Genomic DNA, 17,500 nt, shown 5'->3' with positions numbered 1-17,500 from the left:
TTTAACCAATAAAGATGATCCCATATAACTAGTACTGAAACGTATATATTCATTTTGTATAAAAATATATTCCTTCTTGTATAACCTGAGATACATCCGGTAATTTTACCATCTTCTTTAACATATAGAAAAAAAATAATAATAACTATAATAATGGCAGCTATAATGCAATAATAAAAAATTATTTTGTTTAATAATTAGCGAACATTTTCAACAATTTCTACGTTCAAAAAAAGAATTTTTAAGTCGATCAAAACGATATACATAAGATAATTTATATATATATATATATTTTTTTTTTTCAAATCAAATTATTATATATATTATTAAAAATCAACCGACGATCACATGCATTCAATCGATTAAATTAATCTCAACTTTTTTATTCTTCTCATTGCTTTAACGCAATAACACAAATCATTGATTTCAATCAATTTCATGATCTCATGATGATGATATCTCTGTTCTTTTTCTTTATAAGAAATTATAAAAAAAAAATGGGGGAAAAAATGAAAAAATAATATAATGATACTGAATAAACAAAAAAAAAAAAAAGAAAAAAAAGGAAAAAGAAAAAAGAACGAACGTGTTCGAAGTATCACTTTTGTCGATTTATGCAATATTTTCAAGGCCGAGTATATACCTCGTATACGTACTAATAACGACAATAATTCACGATACTCATGATTCTTGCGGTTTAATTCGGTATATATATATATATATATATATATATATATATATATCTACATAAATAAATATATATGTTCGTAGATATACACGTACTATATATATGTATATAAGAATCATCGATGAATTGTAAGTATATATATTGAAAATATTTTTCACATAATGTTAACTATTGACATCATTGTATTGAAGGATGAGATTAGTTACAGACAATTATCCTCTAGGAATATCTATAAATAAATTTTCTTCTTATATAGGTACATAAATTATTATGAGAAGACGGAACAACGAAAACAAAAGAGAGAGAGAGAGGAAAAGAGAGAGAGAGAGAGAGAGAGAGAGAGAGAAAGAAAGAGAGAGAGAGAAAGAGAGAGAGAGAGAAAGAGACAGAGTTTTATCGTCTAATAAGAATATATAAATTCTCTTTCTAGAAAACCATCGTCTCTCGACCTTGTAACACATTAAACTGAGTGATTACGTATTCATGTACGAAATGCAAAAGAGAACGAGAAAGAGAGAGACAGGGCTGGGGGGAAGAAAAAATAATACGACGAAATCTAAATTAGCTATTACGTAACGTAATTAATTCAAATGAAAAAGAAAAAGATAGGAATAAAATTATAATAATTATACTATCTATAAAATGATAGTTTGAAAAAACAAACAAATATAGAGAATTTTATATAATCTAAATGAAGATTATAATAAATAAATATATTAATTAACTTTAAATATATTGGTGTTTAATAAATAAAAAATTGTATTTTTTATTTAAAAAAAAAAGAAAAGAAAATATTTTCAATTTATCATGATTGTGCAAAAATTTGTATACAAGTTAAAAAAAGAAAAAAAAGATTATCTCAATAAACAATGATAATGAAATAATTTTATTATTAAATTTAATAATTAATAAATGCAAATAATAATATATATGCAATAAAATTTTTTAGTTTTTTATTTTTTTATATATTTCTTTTTATACTTTTTTATAATAAATTTAAATATAAATTTTTTGTATAACAAAATTTAATAAAAAATTTATTATTATTATTATTATTATTATTATTATTATTATTATTATTATTATTATTATAAATAAGTACTATTAGTAATAACGATTGCTATTGTATTATTATAGTAAACAAACTAATACGAAAATAAAACTTCGTCTTATTCATTTTTTTTGATTTTTCAAATTAATTCTATTGTAAAAAAAAAAAAGAAAAGAAAAAGAATAAGAAGGATGGATGCAAATATGTTCGCAGAAGTCGATTATGGTCTTGCACGACTCTCGAGTATAATCGATCTTTCGTAGAGACTAGAGATCGATAGTTGTTCGTCGATTATGCGACGAGTGTTTGCAAACGAGCGATGAGCCGTAACGAGTACCAGCAAGGCGCCGTCTAAAAGTCATCTCGAATGACTACGTGCATCTATTCTTACGTTCTATTATGAAACGAACATATGTACGTACATATACATATATATATATGTATAATGCAACACAATGTGTTTGTGCATATATATATATATATATATATATATATATATATATATATATATTTATATATAATATGTACTTATAATATATACAACGTTGAGAGTATAGTTGACCTCCTTTTTTGCGAAATATAAGTATGAAAACGAAATCACTTTCTTGATACTATCAATAGTATTTTTTATGTTTTATATAGATTATTTTCGTTTCATTCTTATTATTCTTTGTGTTCGTTCTTGTTTTTCTTTTCTTTTTCTTTTTTTTTCTTTTTTTTTCTTTTTGTTCATTTTTCTTAATTTTTGATCATTTCTTACTTCTCCAATAAAAAATTTCTACATTTTATCATTTATATTTTTTGATATTTTTTTAATGTTTTAATATTCAAACAATTTAATAATTCTTTCATTTAAAATGATTATAAAAATAAAATAAGGAATTTAATGCGTTAAATCGAACAATAGAAAAAAAGAAAAATTATATTCGATAGAAATACATATGTATAATACATAAATTCCTATTTGATTTAATTTTGCGTTTCTATTAGATCGAGAGAAAAAAAAAGTAAGAAGGAAAACGAAAACGAAGAAAAAAGAAAGAAAAAAAAAGGGATACAATATTAAGAATATTTCGTTTAATAAAGTGGATACAAATTTTCTTAAAGTAAAGAACAGACGTTGTTGGTTTCACTGGAGGATTTAACGACGATCGATTAAGAAAGTTTGTTCGAGATAGAAAGAGAAAGAGAAAGAAAGAGAGAGAGAGAAAGAGAGAGAGATAGAGAAAGGAAAGGTGAAACAGCTGTACTCACACGGCGAGACAACAAACGTCAACTTCACCTAACGTACTAACGTACATTCGTTCGTTCATTCTTCCGCCATTCCTTTTTCTAACATTTAATAGTCAAGTAATTAATTCGATTGTGTGTGTGTATCTCTCTCTCTCTCTCTTTCTCTCTCTTTTTCTCTCTCTCTTTCTCTCTCTCTCTTTCTCTCTCTCTCTTTCTCTCTCTTTCTCTCTCTTTCTCTCTCTCTCTCTCTCTCTCTCTCTCTCTCTCTCTCTCTCTCTCTCTCTCTCTCTCTCTCTCTCCATCTATCTTTATCTTTATCTCTATTTTTATCTTTCTTTCTTTCAAGTACGATGTAAGTAGTAGCTGCAAAATGATTGCTAGCTTGCATCAGCATACTTCGTAAACTTTGCACCGAAGATGAAAAAAAAACAAATGTTTTTACGTATTCATTTATCAAAAAAAAAAAAAAAAAAAAAAAAAAAACTTTACGTTATGTACAGAATGGACGAATGGAAGGAAGAACCAAAAGTTCCTAGATGATTTGAAAAATCAATTAATCTTTTTCGAGACTTATTAAATCTAATAACCTTACAAACTATGTTCCTAGTTTTGTAAAATCGACGAAGAAAGAAAAAAAGAAATGAAAATAGCCTAAAAGAGTTTCGCAGCAGCGTAATTGATTTTTTAAAAATTATCTAGGAACTTTTTGAGAAAAGAAAATTATCAGATCATATATATATATATATATATCTTTTTTTTTCATTTTCTTATAATAGTTTCCTTTTCGACAAGATCGTTTCCATGCAATGAGAAAGAAGGAAGCATGATAAAAATTCGTAATCATCATTCGTGCGATTCGATTCAGACGGTAACGATCGATCGACCGATCATCGATCGTTCGTTCGTTCGATCGATCGGTCGATCAATCGAACCGATCGATTCGTTCTAAATGAAAAAGAAGAGACTCTTGTGATAATCGAAACTTTCGCGAAACTCGTGAAATCGTATTGAATTCGTAAGAGAAATTGAGATAAATACGTGGGAAAGGTGAGAAGTAAAATTTTTAAAAAAGATCATTATTATAACTGTTAACAAGAAAAAGAAGAATTATGTGGAGTGTATGAGAATTATTTTTTAGTTTTTTTAGTTTTTTTTTTTTTAGTTAATATGACAAACATGAACGAAATCAGAAGCAAAAGAAGAAAAAGAGACGAGAACGAGCAACTTCGAAAGAAAAAAGAAAAAACCCAAAGGAAGAAAAAAAAGAAACATAAATAAAAGTGAGGAAAGATAATTATGAATTTAACGAAAATAAAAATGAAGACAATCGTGAGATATAGGACAAATCTAAACAAAAAAAAAAACAAATAACTGAGAAATTATATAATTTTAATAAAAATTTGTACGAAGGATGAGTAAAAGAAGTTTGAGAAAGAACTAAGATGTACTTCGAACTTCCAAAAAAAAACAAAAAGAAGAAGAAGAAGAAGAGATAATAAAAATGACCGAAAACCTACATCATAAATTTCATAATTTTAATTTGAAAAAAAAAAATAAATAAATAAAAGCAAGTAAAAAAAAATAAAAGACTAAGGAAAAAAACGAAAAAGAACGAAGAGAGATAAAAAGAGAAGAAGCATAAAAAGGACAAGAAGATAAATCCTCCGAAGAAACTAAAAATAGATAAAAATAAATTAAAAAAAATAAAAAAACAACAACAACAAAAAAACATCAACAACAACAACAGGAACAAAAAAGAAAAAGTGAAAGGGACCATTGAGAAATAAGAATAAAAGATGCCGCGAACGTTAGAATGGAAGAGATATCGGAGGTCAGTCCACCCAAAGAGACACAGATAGAAAGAGCGAGAGAGCGAGAAAGAGAGAGAGAGAGCGTAAGAGAGAAAAAGAAAAGAAAAGATAGGAAGATGTTTACTGGAACTGGACTCTTCGGAAGAGTCCTCTCGACTACTACGACTATACTACTACTATACTACGACTATTACGACTACTATGCTCGTGCTCGCTAAGTCTCCGGTTCGATGCTCCAAGCGATTCGTGGAAGCGAATCGCAAAACGTTGCTCCTTTATCCTACAGGCATTTCCACCTTCCCAAGATATTCTCTCTCCTTCTCTCTCTTTCTTTCTCTCTCTCTCTCTCTCTTTCTCTCTCTCTCTCTCTATCTATCTATCTATCTATCTTACTTCACCATGGAAACACGGCGTTCGTGATGGAAATAATTAAGAGCGACCTCTCGACTTCTTAGAACGAAGAATACGTTTCAAATTCTCTTTAAGAACGATCGTAAAAATCATCTTCCTTTAAATTTTCTTTATCTCTTTTTTTTCCATCAGCACATATATTGTATCGACTTTTATATATTTACGTATGCTTGTGTATATATATAATAATTATTTTTCATTATATATATTATTTAATTATGAATTTATTTTATCATTAATTGTAATAATAATACATATATATATATATACTTATATTTATGTAAATATATATATAATGTATACATAAATAATGTACATACAGTATAGGTATAAATAATAATTGATCGTTTAACTTCCGGAGATTTGCTAAATTCTCACACATCAACAATAAAAATACGACATATTATGCATAATATATGGATAGATAATGAAATATAAACACCATGAATACATAAATGATAATTAGTAGTTAGACATCCGGAGATTTGTTAAATTCACTTCAACAAACAAAATACAATAAATAAAATATAAAAACAATAATAATAATTATTATTATAATAATGATAATTATATATATATATATATATATATATATAAATGTGTGTGTGTATATATCCATAATGTGTGCATAGACGATAATTAGTCGTTTGACTTCCGGAGATTCGCTAAATTCACTTGATATAACAAACATACTATGACATGCTAGCATTAAAGTCTCCTTATGCCACTTAGGTCGAACGTAATGTCGAAGCATTTATGAGTTACCGGATACTGTGTAATTACTTACGTTATGGCAATATCTATGTATTGTGTACATATATATATATATATATATATGTATATATGTAAGTACCATAGTTTGAATAAATTTACATGGTGTTTTTCACCTGAATAAGATTGAATAAATTATGTTAAAAATTTTTACGATCGATTTGATAATAAAAACCAGAATTTAATATTGAAATAAAATTATTTTATTATTATTATTATTATTATTATTATTATCATTATTATTATCATAGAAAAATTTGTATTCTCATCTAATGCTCAATATTTTTTTAATAAATCAAAAAGAAAGAAAAAAGAAAAGGAATAGAAACTTCTTCGAGAAAAATAATAAAGAGTATTCATTGGAATACATGGTGTCATTCAATCGAATAATATCGTACAATCGATTAAAAAATTTATTACAAAAATTGATTTAGAAAAATTGAATGATCAATAAACTCGAAGGAGGAAAGACTTCTTTTTTATCATTAGAAAGAAAAAAGAAAAAACATAATTTTTATAATAACCATTAAAAGATTTATATTCTTTTTTTTTTCTTTTTTTTTAACAATACATTTTTCCAATAAGTTTCTAAGAAAAATTAGAAATTCCTTCGATCGAATTTGGATTTGAAATCGCAATCTTTTCGCGCGCTTTCACTTGTTCGTTACGGAAATAAGACAATCACGTTCGATCGGCACTTAAAACACTATACATTTAATAACGATCTATGATCAATGATCTATGATTCGAAGATCTAATTTATCAGACAGATTTCATTTTTGATATCAGAATCAGTAAAAATTAGATCCAGTCGAAGACCCGGGTTGACGGTGGACCGTTAACCGTAGCCGAAGGTGGCTTCGACGCATACAAAGGATTAATGTCCGTGTAAGGCTCGCGAAGAAACAGGTGGCCGCGTTTCACCGCGACGTGGAATGCGCAAAACGAGTGGCACGCGAGTTTATCCTCTCCTTGCTTAACCGGACATAGTAATCCAAAATTACCCTTCACCCTCCCCCCACCTCTTTTTCACCCGTCCCTTCCCTTTTTCATTTATTTTTCAATTTTCATGATAACATTAGATAAACAAAAATTGTACAATTAGATATATATATATGTATGTGTGTGTATATATAATGTATATTTCTGAATGTCCGTATATTTTTAAGTAGGTTCTTTTAATTATCCGATTAAATCAGGACATCTAATGTCACGAAGTGTAATATCTATAAAAATAATCTCTATGAAGTGCAAGAAAAAATAAAAAAGAAATTTCTATAAATTAAAATATCTAGAAAAATAATCTCTGCAAATTGAAATCTCTATGAGAACAAAAAGAAAAAAAAAAAAAAAAAAAGAAAAATTGTTACGATTTTTACCGAAAGTCAAAAATTCTTACGCGCATTCATTTTTTTCTTCTCCTTTAATTATTTTATCTAATAACTGAATCAAATTTTTGTTTTCATTATTTTTTTCTTTGTTTTTACGATAAAAAATTTATTGTTAATTTATATTCATAGATATAACCTCTTTGCTAAATATAAATTTTGTCTTTACTATTAGTATAAAATATAATCATACTATAAATTGATTAACGATAATATTATTTTATTGGAAAATCGAAAAGAAAAGATTGAATTTTATAATATCAACGTATCTTTCTTTCTTTGCGAAACTTTATATCAAATAAATGTCATATTAGAAGATACGCAATATAATTAACGAGAAAACTCACCCTGTGCCTGCCTTCTAATCCATCCGAAATCGTATCCAGAGCAAGATCATATCGCACTAATTGTAAGAACCAATACTTACAAATTCGTTACGCACTGATAAAACAGAACTACGAGTTCGAAAAAAGAAAAAAAAAAAAGAAAGAAGAAAAAAAAGAAAAGAAAAGGAAAGAAAAAGTTAAGAAAGACCGGATTCAACTACAAATCAATGACGCGTAGAGCACTGTTGAATTTTCGATGGAAAAAAAAAAGAAAGGAAGAAAAAAAAAGAAAAAAAGAGAGAACAAAAATTCATCTCAACACTCGCGTTAATTAATTTCGATGCTCCCTTTTGTTAGTCCAATACACAAGTCCAAATTTATGCTCTTCTTTTTATTTTATTATTTGTTCATTTATTTATTTTTTTTTCTTTCTTTTTTTTTTTTTATTTTTTTTTTCTTTTTCTTTTTTTGATACAATCGATCACAAAAGATCAACACGAAAATGGCTACGATAAATGGGTATTGTCTGGTTATAAGGGATAATATATTTAAAAGAAAAAAGAAAAAGAAGAAAAAGGAATGAAAGAAAGAAAGACAGAGATAGGGATATAGATATAGAGATGACGAATAAGAGAAGACACAAGGTGAACCGAACGGGCCGAGCGTCGGCGAACGAGTGAGAGGCTAGCGGCACCGTCGAGAGAACACGTTGTGACGTCAGAGAGGTTCTCCTCTCTTTTTGCCATTCCACGAGGCGAGCGCCACGAGAAAGGTGCCCGTACCACCTCGTATCCCCCTACTCTACTGTCCTTCTTCATGAGAAGCCTCGAAAGCCCGAAGGGTACTACTACTACTACTACTACTACTACTATTACTACTATTACTACTACTACCACTATTATTACCACTACTACTACCACCCATCGACTTCAATGACGTTGAATTGAATCCATATTGGTTAACATATACTTGTTATAAATGTCAAAATTAAATTTTCGTAAATTTATATATCATATATATATATATATATATATATATATATATATATATATATATATATATATTTGTATTTGTCTAATAATATTTGTAACTTATTTTTTATATATAGAAGATATTGTATAAAAGATATATAGAAGATTTTGAAAATATATATATATATATGTGTGTAAATGTATCTATCTATTTATTTATTTGATATATGTTCATAATTTTTTGTTGTATCAAAGAATTTGTTGTTGAATTTTTTTTAAACCGAACTTTCATATTTTCGCGCATCCAGACTCTTTTTATGTATTGTTTTATATTTATTTTTATATTTTATGTATTGTTTTATAATTATAATTTTATACTTATTTTTGTTTATGACATGTTTTAACATTGAATTTGTGTGCTTTACAATGTAATTTATTATCATTATTTATTTTCGAATTAGACATTTCTTTTTTTTTTTATATATATATCCACGTACTCTTTACCAAGTATTTTTTTTATTGTTTTTCTTTTTTTTTTGTTTACTATGTCTTAATAATAATAACATATAATAATAATAATCGAAATAAAATTTGAAAATGAAAGTATTCAATAGAAAATAATTATTGTAATACATCTAGACACGAATATATTTATAATAATTTCAATGAAATATAAAGAATAAAAGTTTTTCAACTATGTATACGTAACGTATTATATTAATTGATTATATCTATTTACGTTTCTATTTCATTAATCGATAAATTTATTAAATTACATATTTCTTTACCAAATAATCTATTATATTACATCCCTATCATCTAACCATCTAAGATCAGTTCTAATTTATTTTTAATATCATTAATACTTATTGAATGAATAATATCATATACCATTGCGATCTTGTTTTTTATCACTTGATCGTTATTTTGCATCTTCGATCTCAAAACAACAAATTTCCCTTCTCTCTCCCTCTCTCTTTCTCTCTCTCTCTCTGTCTCTCTGTCTCTCTCTATTTCATTCATTTTATCGCTAATTTATTCCACAAAGTGATTTATCTTATTGTAGTCTTATTTTTAGGATACTAAAGCGCGTGCCAACGAAGGGATAGAAACGTTTTATGGTACTGGAATGTTTTTAGTGGGCGGTCAAATCTATTTTGGAGAATTCTCTCCCCTCTATATATATATATATATATATATATATATATATATATATATATATACCTTTATCAAATGCAAAGAAGGAGAATAAATAAAAAATAAACAAAAAGAGAAAAAGAAAAATAAGTAAATAAAACTACAAAAAAAAAATCATAGGATCTTGGAGACGAGTTCCACAAGAATTTATACTTAACTTTACCAGAAACTCGAAGTGTCTTTTGGTGAAAAACCTTTTAGAGATATTTGATCTCTCTCTCTCCTCCCTCTCTCTCTCTTTCTCTCATTCTTTCTTCCTTTTTCTCTCTTTTCTTAGCGCAAAATTGATTTCATTCGGGATTAGGCACCCCTAAACGTCCGTAGCCGCTAGGATTTGTGCCGGTGTTGCTGACCTTTTTACGAGCCACTCTATTCTCGGCTATTTTCAACGTTTCTCTCTTCTAATATCACCTTCACCTCCTTCTCAACGAGATCCTTTTATTTTACTCTTCTTCTATCTCCGCAAAATATGAAGAGGAGAAAGGAAAAAAGAAAAGAGAGAAAGAAAAGAAGAAAAAATTTTAATAGATACAAAAAATGCCATTATTCTTTACGAATCAGAATTTATCAATAAATATTTTTAATTAGTACTTGAAATAAACCATAAATATTTATCATAAGACATCAGTACTTAATATAAGTAATCAATAATATACCGATTAATATGGAAACTTAATATATCAGTGAAAATATTTATAATTATAATAATTTGTCAATATTTCATATGTATAGTCAATATTTCTAATAAATCTAAATGCAATCAAAATGCAACCCTATAAACGTAATTATTTATACTAATCACTTGTATTACGTACTGATATTTTATTACAAGTACTGATCAAAATATTCATATATACTGACCATTTGTTTCACAAAATGCTCAGAAATAATTAAAAAAAAAAAAAAAAATACTGACCAGGTAAATATGGAAGTGACAAAAAAAAATAATAACATTTTCCTTGAGTATATATACTATATTTCTAACTCTTACAAGTATAATTATTATTTTAATTTTATTTTTTCTTACTTCATATTTTATTTATTCAGTTTAAAAATATTTCTTTATCAAAATAAGCATTGCATAAATCTATCATTCTCAATCAAATTAGGATCTTACTTATTCAATAGTGATCCATTTGGTATAAATCATATTAAAAAAAAAAAAAAGAAAAAATATATATATAAGTATTTGACATAAGAAGAACGAAGAGGATAGACGACGACAACAGCTGAAGATATCATCATCAGTCATTTTCGAAAATCTTCTGCAATCTTCGGCTATTCTCGACTATCTTCGACTATCTTTCTTCGGCAATCTTCAGTTTTTTTCCATCGTCTTCGTCGTCTTAATCAATTAAAATTTTACGTAATATATTTCCTGAAACGTCCAATGTATAGATCTTTCAATCATTTCACTCTTTTGATTACGAATCTTGATCAAAACCTTCGATCTCGATAAACATCAGTTTTACGCAAAACATTAATTTCCAAAGATCAAGGTCATTTCAAGGTCATATTATACATATCTGAAAGTATTTTTTTTATTAACTACATGATGTAATAAAAGAAATGTAGTTATGTGTTAAAGAAACACCGATGTTCTTGATAACTCCGAAAAAAGATATACTTGCCAGACATTGATCCTTTGATATCATACACATTACGAAAAAAAATATTTTTTGCATTACAATAAGCCAAAGAGATATTTAGGTGGCCTTACTTAAAAGGACCACCCTGTATATACACATAGGTACGTGTTATATCGCATATGTACCAATATATATTATGAAGCATAATTTATATCCAAGCCATAATCGTTATTTGGTTAAAGGCATTCGTTACATGAGTTCGTATGCGTTGGACGTTCGCAAGAAGTGAACACTTTCACGCGCGGATACCGAGGCTTAGTAAATATCATGGCCATATATTCTATTCGCTCTTCTCCCGTTCGATCCTATCCTACTACGAAATAGATAGAAAAATTTTTTTACGTTAGCAACATTCATACCATCCTCGTAGGTCGCAATATTGGCAACTTATACGAGCACCAACAACTTTGGTACTCGTCTTCTCAATAACTATAGATATGTAATATTTGTGACGGAAAAAGAGAAAGAGAAAAAGAATGAGATAGATTAAATGTATATGGAATATATACATATACGTATATACATATGTCTATATATATATATATGTGTATGTATATGTATATATAAATTTGTGGAGCTTCATGATACTTGTTTGAGATCGACCTCGCCTCTCCTGCATTCCTGTCGATCGATTGCCCTTTATTAGAACGGATCCATCCGTTTATATACGACATAAGCCATCATGTAGTTTCAACCTTGACGAATCGAATAATTTATCAAAGTTTATATTTGACATGTTTCGACGTACAAAGTCATGTATTTTTATATAATCAGACATTAATGATATTATTTGATTTACATATAAATGTAACACTTTGCGAATTGATTAATAAGAAATTTTCTTTTTGAATGAAAATTGTAAAAAAAAAGTTTATGCTTTAGGATATATAAAACGATATCGTCGTAAAATTAATATGGTATTTAAATATCTCAAGATTACGGATTAATTTAATTTTATTCCGACAATTAAAAAGATCAAAAGAATTTTACATCTTAGATATCAATATTTATTAAAGTATTAGAAAGATTTATGATTTAGAATATTGTCGAGATATCGTCATTTATCTAACTTCATGAATATATGTCATACAAGATTGAAGGTGAAAGCCGGAAATACGAAAAATTCAAGCATATTATCTTTATAAGTTAAAATAAGAAAGTAAATAATAAAGATCGAAAAATATTAAATAGTTTCAAATATTACAGAAAAAATTTCAATTCGTAATAAAAAAGCTCATATGATTATAATGAGTCATTCATCGTTAAATCGGATTAACTGATATACATTTCTTGATTGATAATTTGATAATAAACAAAAGAAGAGATCAAAATTAAAATCAAAAAAAAAAAAGAAAAGAAAAAGAAAGAAAAGAAAAATATTAAAAATTCAAGACAAAATTGATAATACATGTATCAAAAATTAATAAATAATAATAAATATGTCAAACGTTCAAATACCATAATAACGATAATTTTATACGGAATGTTTTTTACACAAGATGTAATCGAAAGTTTCCAAATTAATCTTCAAACATCAATTCTTTATTTTCGAAACATTTTATTAGCCTTGTAAATTAATGATTAAACTTATAATTGTTTGCGATCTAAAACATAAAAAAAAAAAACAAAAAAAAATAAAAAGAAAAAAAGATCAGTCCAAAGAATCTGAAAGAATGGCAATTAAAGTTCCTTTTTTTTTTTTTTAAATCACCTAGGAACTTTAAGCCCACCATGTACTTCAACGATTACCTGAATAGTCTTCAATAATGCGATAAAAAGAGTAATAAAAAATCAAACTGAATCAAATTATAGTATTGAATTGCAAAAGAACAAAAAAAAAATATCAAGTGCAAGAACATGTTCATTTGTCTGTTCCTTTCCTCCCACCCGTCCGTCTTCCTCCCCTGATGACCATCGTCGCGTAAACAGAAGGAAACCTCAGTGACGGTCATCGGTGAATGTATATAAGGAAGGATATTATACCTACATATATTATGGTGAATGTGTTAAAGGAACGATGTTGGAAATGATATCGTTATTTTAAAGTTATCGATCCATGGTATAGTTTGCGAATATAAACCGGCTAGTAGTGTAAGTATACGAGACACATACACGGTGTCTCAGAACAAGTAAGAAATATTACACTTTTGGATATTAGCTGCTTTGTGATATTTAAAAAAAAAAAAAAAAAAAAAGAAACAAATGAAAAAGAAATTCGTACGAACACAATGTCATATATATATCACTTTATTTTTGAGATTGTAGCATAGCGTTTTGTTTTTGTTTTTAACGAATAATTCCTTCGTCAGATCGATGTAACTCAATAATATATAATTTACTGAATCAAATTTAATTCTGCTGTAATTAAAAAAAAAAAAGAAACAAGGAAAAAAACAAACTCGAGTAGGATGTATTGTGTTAATACGAATTTTTTCGTTAATAGTAAATGGATAATGTTTTTGTCGAAAAAAAAAAAAAAATTCCGCTATAACTCAAAAAGAATAGTAAAGAAAAGAAAAAAAAAATAAACAAAGTAAACCGAGACAAACTATGTCTATATGAATGTTTTTTCTTTTTTTTTATTGTTTATCGTTTCGACGTTTTGTAATATCCACCCCCCCCCTAATATATATCATCCAATTTATTCTGGAACACCCTGTAAGTAAGTGTATCGTGAATTCCAGTTCGTTGAGGTATTCACATCAAAGATGGGGTCGGTCTCTTTCCTTCGTTCCTTTCAGCTAGCTAGGCTTCTTCTTCTTCTTCTTCCTCTTATTCTTATTCGTCTTCTTCGTCTTTCAATGACTCAAGTCCACTGACCGAGACTCAAATGCCGTACTGTAAAATTGAAGAAAAAATCTTTGCCTCGTAAAACTCACCACACTTCCGCGCTTAGCGATGATGGCTTCGCGCGACTTCTTAGGGATCGGGATCGGTAAACAGAGACGGAGAGATAGGATTCTCCATGAGAAAAGAGTGAAAACACCGTTTGCTGTTGCTTTTACAACAATGAAGACGCTGAGCGTATCGAAATTCCACTTTTACATTATTACAATGGGACCCTGTCTTGTTTTGTTTTTTCTGTTTTCTTTTTTTTCTTTTTCTTTCCTTTTTTTTCGCAAAGGGATTTCGAAAGTTCAATTTTTTAATCTCGATTACATTACATTCTTATTCTTTATTCTATAAGTATATGTATGATAAATACATATATATATATATGAACGTACATACCATTTAAATTTCGCAGGTTTCACTTTCAACGATATAAGATATTTGTGATTAGATCAATGACAATATTTTTAAATATTAAAATTAATTCTTCTGATACTATCCTCGTAACGTACAAGTTGAAAAGCTTGTCTATCTTAATTGTTCTTCTTTAAATTCTTCATTGTTTGAACTTAGCAGTTTTTACATTTCTTGTTACATTTTCGGACGTTATCAAATCGGCGAGAATTTTCAATCAATGAAATATGAGAAGTTCACATTTTCCTTTCGATTTCTTTTTTTTTCCTTTTTTTCTTTTCTTTTCTTGGGTAATGTCTCATCGAAGAAAAATATTAAATTTTTTTTTTATAAATTAATTAAATATCATTATTGTTTCCAAACAATTCCCAACATCGACTTCGACATATAATTAGCGTAGTGATATTAATTAACGTCGTCCAAATGGTTGTAGGAAAGTAAATTACAAATGGAAAATAAAATATAATACATAGATATTCTCATTGACTTGCGTGAGCATAAGCGCATACCTAGTTACTTACGTACGTAGGTGTCATTTAATTTGCCGTTCTCAGCGATGATCTAGCGCCATATTGTTTACGAAACCTTCCCCCGCGCACCCGCACCGCTCAGCTGCCATTGTCGAAGCTGCGTTCGTTCATTGCGTTCGCATCTATCTCTAATTGCGATCATCATCGTCCTTCCGAGTTATTTTCACGAAAATGAGCACTGTAAAGAAGATGCGAGCCTTCTTCGTCGCATAGTCACGACGTTGACGACGATCATTAGCGACGTCGTTAATTTAAATGACAATAAAAAAAAAAAAAAGAAAGAAAAAAGAGAGGAAAAAAAATTATGTGTATATATATATATGTATGTATGTACGTATATATGTATAAAAAAGAAATTATAATTCAACGCGACAAGTTTAAATTCAAAAACAAAATTTACAAAAATTCGTCCTTTAACAAAATTTCTGTAATATAAATTTATCGATTGACTCGTTGAAACTAACTTCTGATCTTTTAACTTTACATATCGAATTTGATTCAACGTGAATTCTTTCCCTTTTCCTTTTTCTTCTTTTTTCACATACTCCCACGTCAAATCCAACTCAATCATGAATTTTTTCTCATCGGATACTTCTATTAAATATCTATTATATTTGACTAGATATCAAATTTTCTATCATAGATAATATGTAGATACATTCGAATGTCGCGCATGACTCGACTATTTTTTTAGATTGACATTTTACAATAATAATTTTTTTTTTACAAAACTTCATAACTCCATTAGAACGAAGTATGTAGGTTACTATATTTATTTCTAATTAAAAAAAAGTATTACTACGCGATATGTAAAGAAAAAAAAGAGTTCTTGCTGAAAGAATCACAAAAAAAAAGAAAAAGAAAAAGAAAAAAGAAGAAGTAACAAATAAATAAATAGATAAATCAATAAATAAAAAGTGTAAAGGATTAAATTTTATCACGGGATTGAGTTCGTGTTAAAGACATGAACACGCGAGCTAAAGGATCGTAATAATAAATCCTTTCTCGATCGCAAAGGATCGGCCATTATTAAGTTGTTCGTACAGCTCTCGTGAATGCCAACACTTTAATAGAGAAAGAGCAAGAGAGAGAGAGAGAAAGAGAGAGAGAGAGAAATAGAGAGAGGGGGGAGAAAGAAAGAAAGAGAGGGAGAGAGAGAGAGAAATAGAGAGAGGGGGAGAAAGAAAGAAAGAGAGGGAGAGAGAGAGAGAGAAAGGAGTAAGAAAAACATAAAAAAAAAGAGAAAGAGAGAGAGAAAGAGAGAAAGAGAGAGGGAGGGAGAGAGAGAAGAAAATGTCGGGAATAATTAAAAGAATCGTCGGCGAGTCCGTGATCTTGAAGTTCTTCAGTTCTTCAGTCGTGGGAGCTCTTCGCATAGTTAACGTCGACGGAAAAATGTAATTCGTGAGAGAGAGAGAGAGAGAGAGAGAGAAAAAGAAAGAAAGAAAGAAAGAGAAATAAAGATAGATAATCTCGAGATATATATACATTACAGTGAACGTAGGAGCGACATAATTAATGATTTCTCCGTAGTAATTAGCGTTTTCACTGATCCTGACTATCGTCTAGTTCCTTGTTAGTGCACTGTACTTCAAATAACGGAACTCAAACGAAAGGATTTTCAAGAAAGAGAAAGAGAAAGAGAGAGAAAGAGAGAGAGAGAAAGAGAGAGAGAGAAAGAGAGAGAGAGAAAGAGAGAGAGAGAGAGAGAGAGAGAGAGAGAGATGGACAGAATATTTGTCTTAAATTAACACGCTTAGATGACCTTGTACATATTACTTCGATGTCCTTTTTCTTCTTGTTTCCATTTATATATATTTTTCCATATATTCTTATTTTTCTAACCTCTCATTCTTTTTATTTTATTTTTTCTGCTTTTTTCTTTTTTTTTTTATAAAATTCTCATTCCTTCACCATTACTTTTTTATTATTTCTTATTCTTACATTTATTTTTCTAATTTACGTTCCGCACGTTATTTGTCTTTTTCTAATATTATTTTTTCCCAATTTGCATTTCTCTTTTTTCTTTCCTTTTTTTTCTTTCTTTATTACTTCTCTAATTCACACTCATTCTTCTTCGTATTATTTTTCTAATTCTCATTACTCTTATCCTTATTATATTTACATTTATATATTATAATTACATTTTACTCTCGTTTTCTTCTTGTTACTTTTCTAATCTACGATCTTCTTCTTTTTTAATTTTTCTTTTATCTCCATTCCTCTTC

General features: G+C 28.0%; 1 protein-coding gene across 3 annotated transcripts in view; it reads right to left on the bottom strand.

The window, feature by feature from the left end:
* LOC124425541 overlaps positions 1–17,500 on the bottom strand; it is a 91,730-nt gene that overhangs the window by 65,205 nt on the left and 9,025 nt on the right. Inside the window, exon 1 of one of the 3 annotated variants that reach the window (XM_046966004.1) lies at positions 7,701–8,341. The exons of the other annotated variants lie outside the window; for them this stretch is intronic. The gene's annotated coding sequence lies outside the window, so the exon portion shown is untranslated. Of the gene's footprint in view, positions 1–7,700; positions 8,342–17,500 lie in introns of those variants that run through there. 3 annotated transcript variants of the gene reach the window in all.

This window comes from Vespa crabro, chromosome 7 (genome assembly GCF_910589235.1).
Source record: "Vespa crabro chromosome 7, iyVesCrab1.2, whole genome shotgun sequence".
Taxonomy (NCBI): Eukaryota; Metazoa; Arthropoda; class Insecta; order Hymenoptera; family Vespidae; genus Vespa; species Vespa crabro.
The sequence above is the reverse complement of the archived record's forward strand: the minus strand, read 5'-3'. Positions and strand labels throughout refer to the sequence as shown.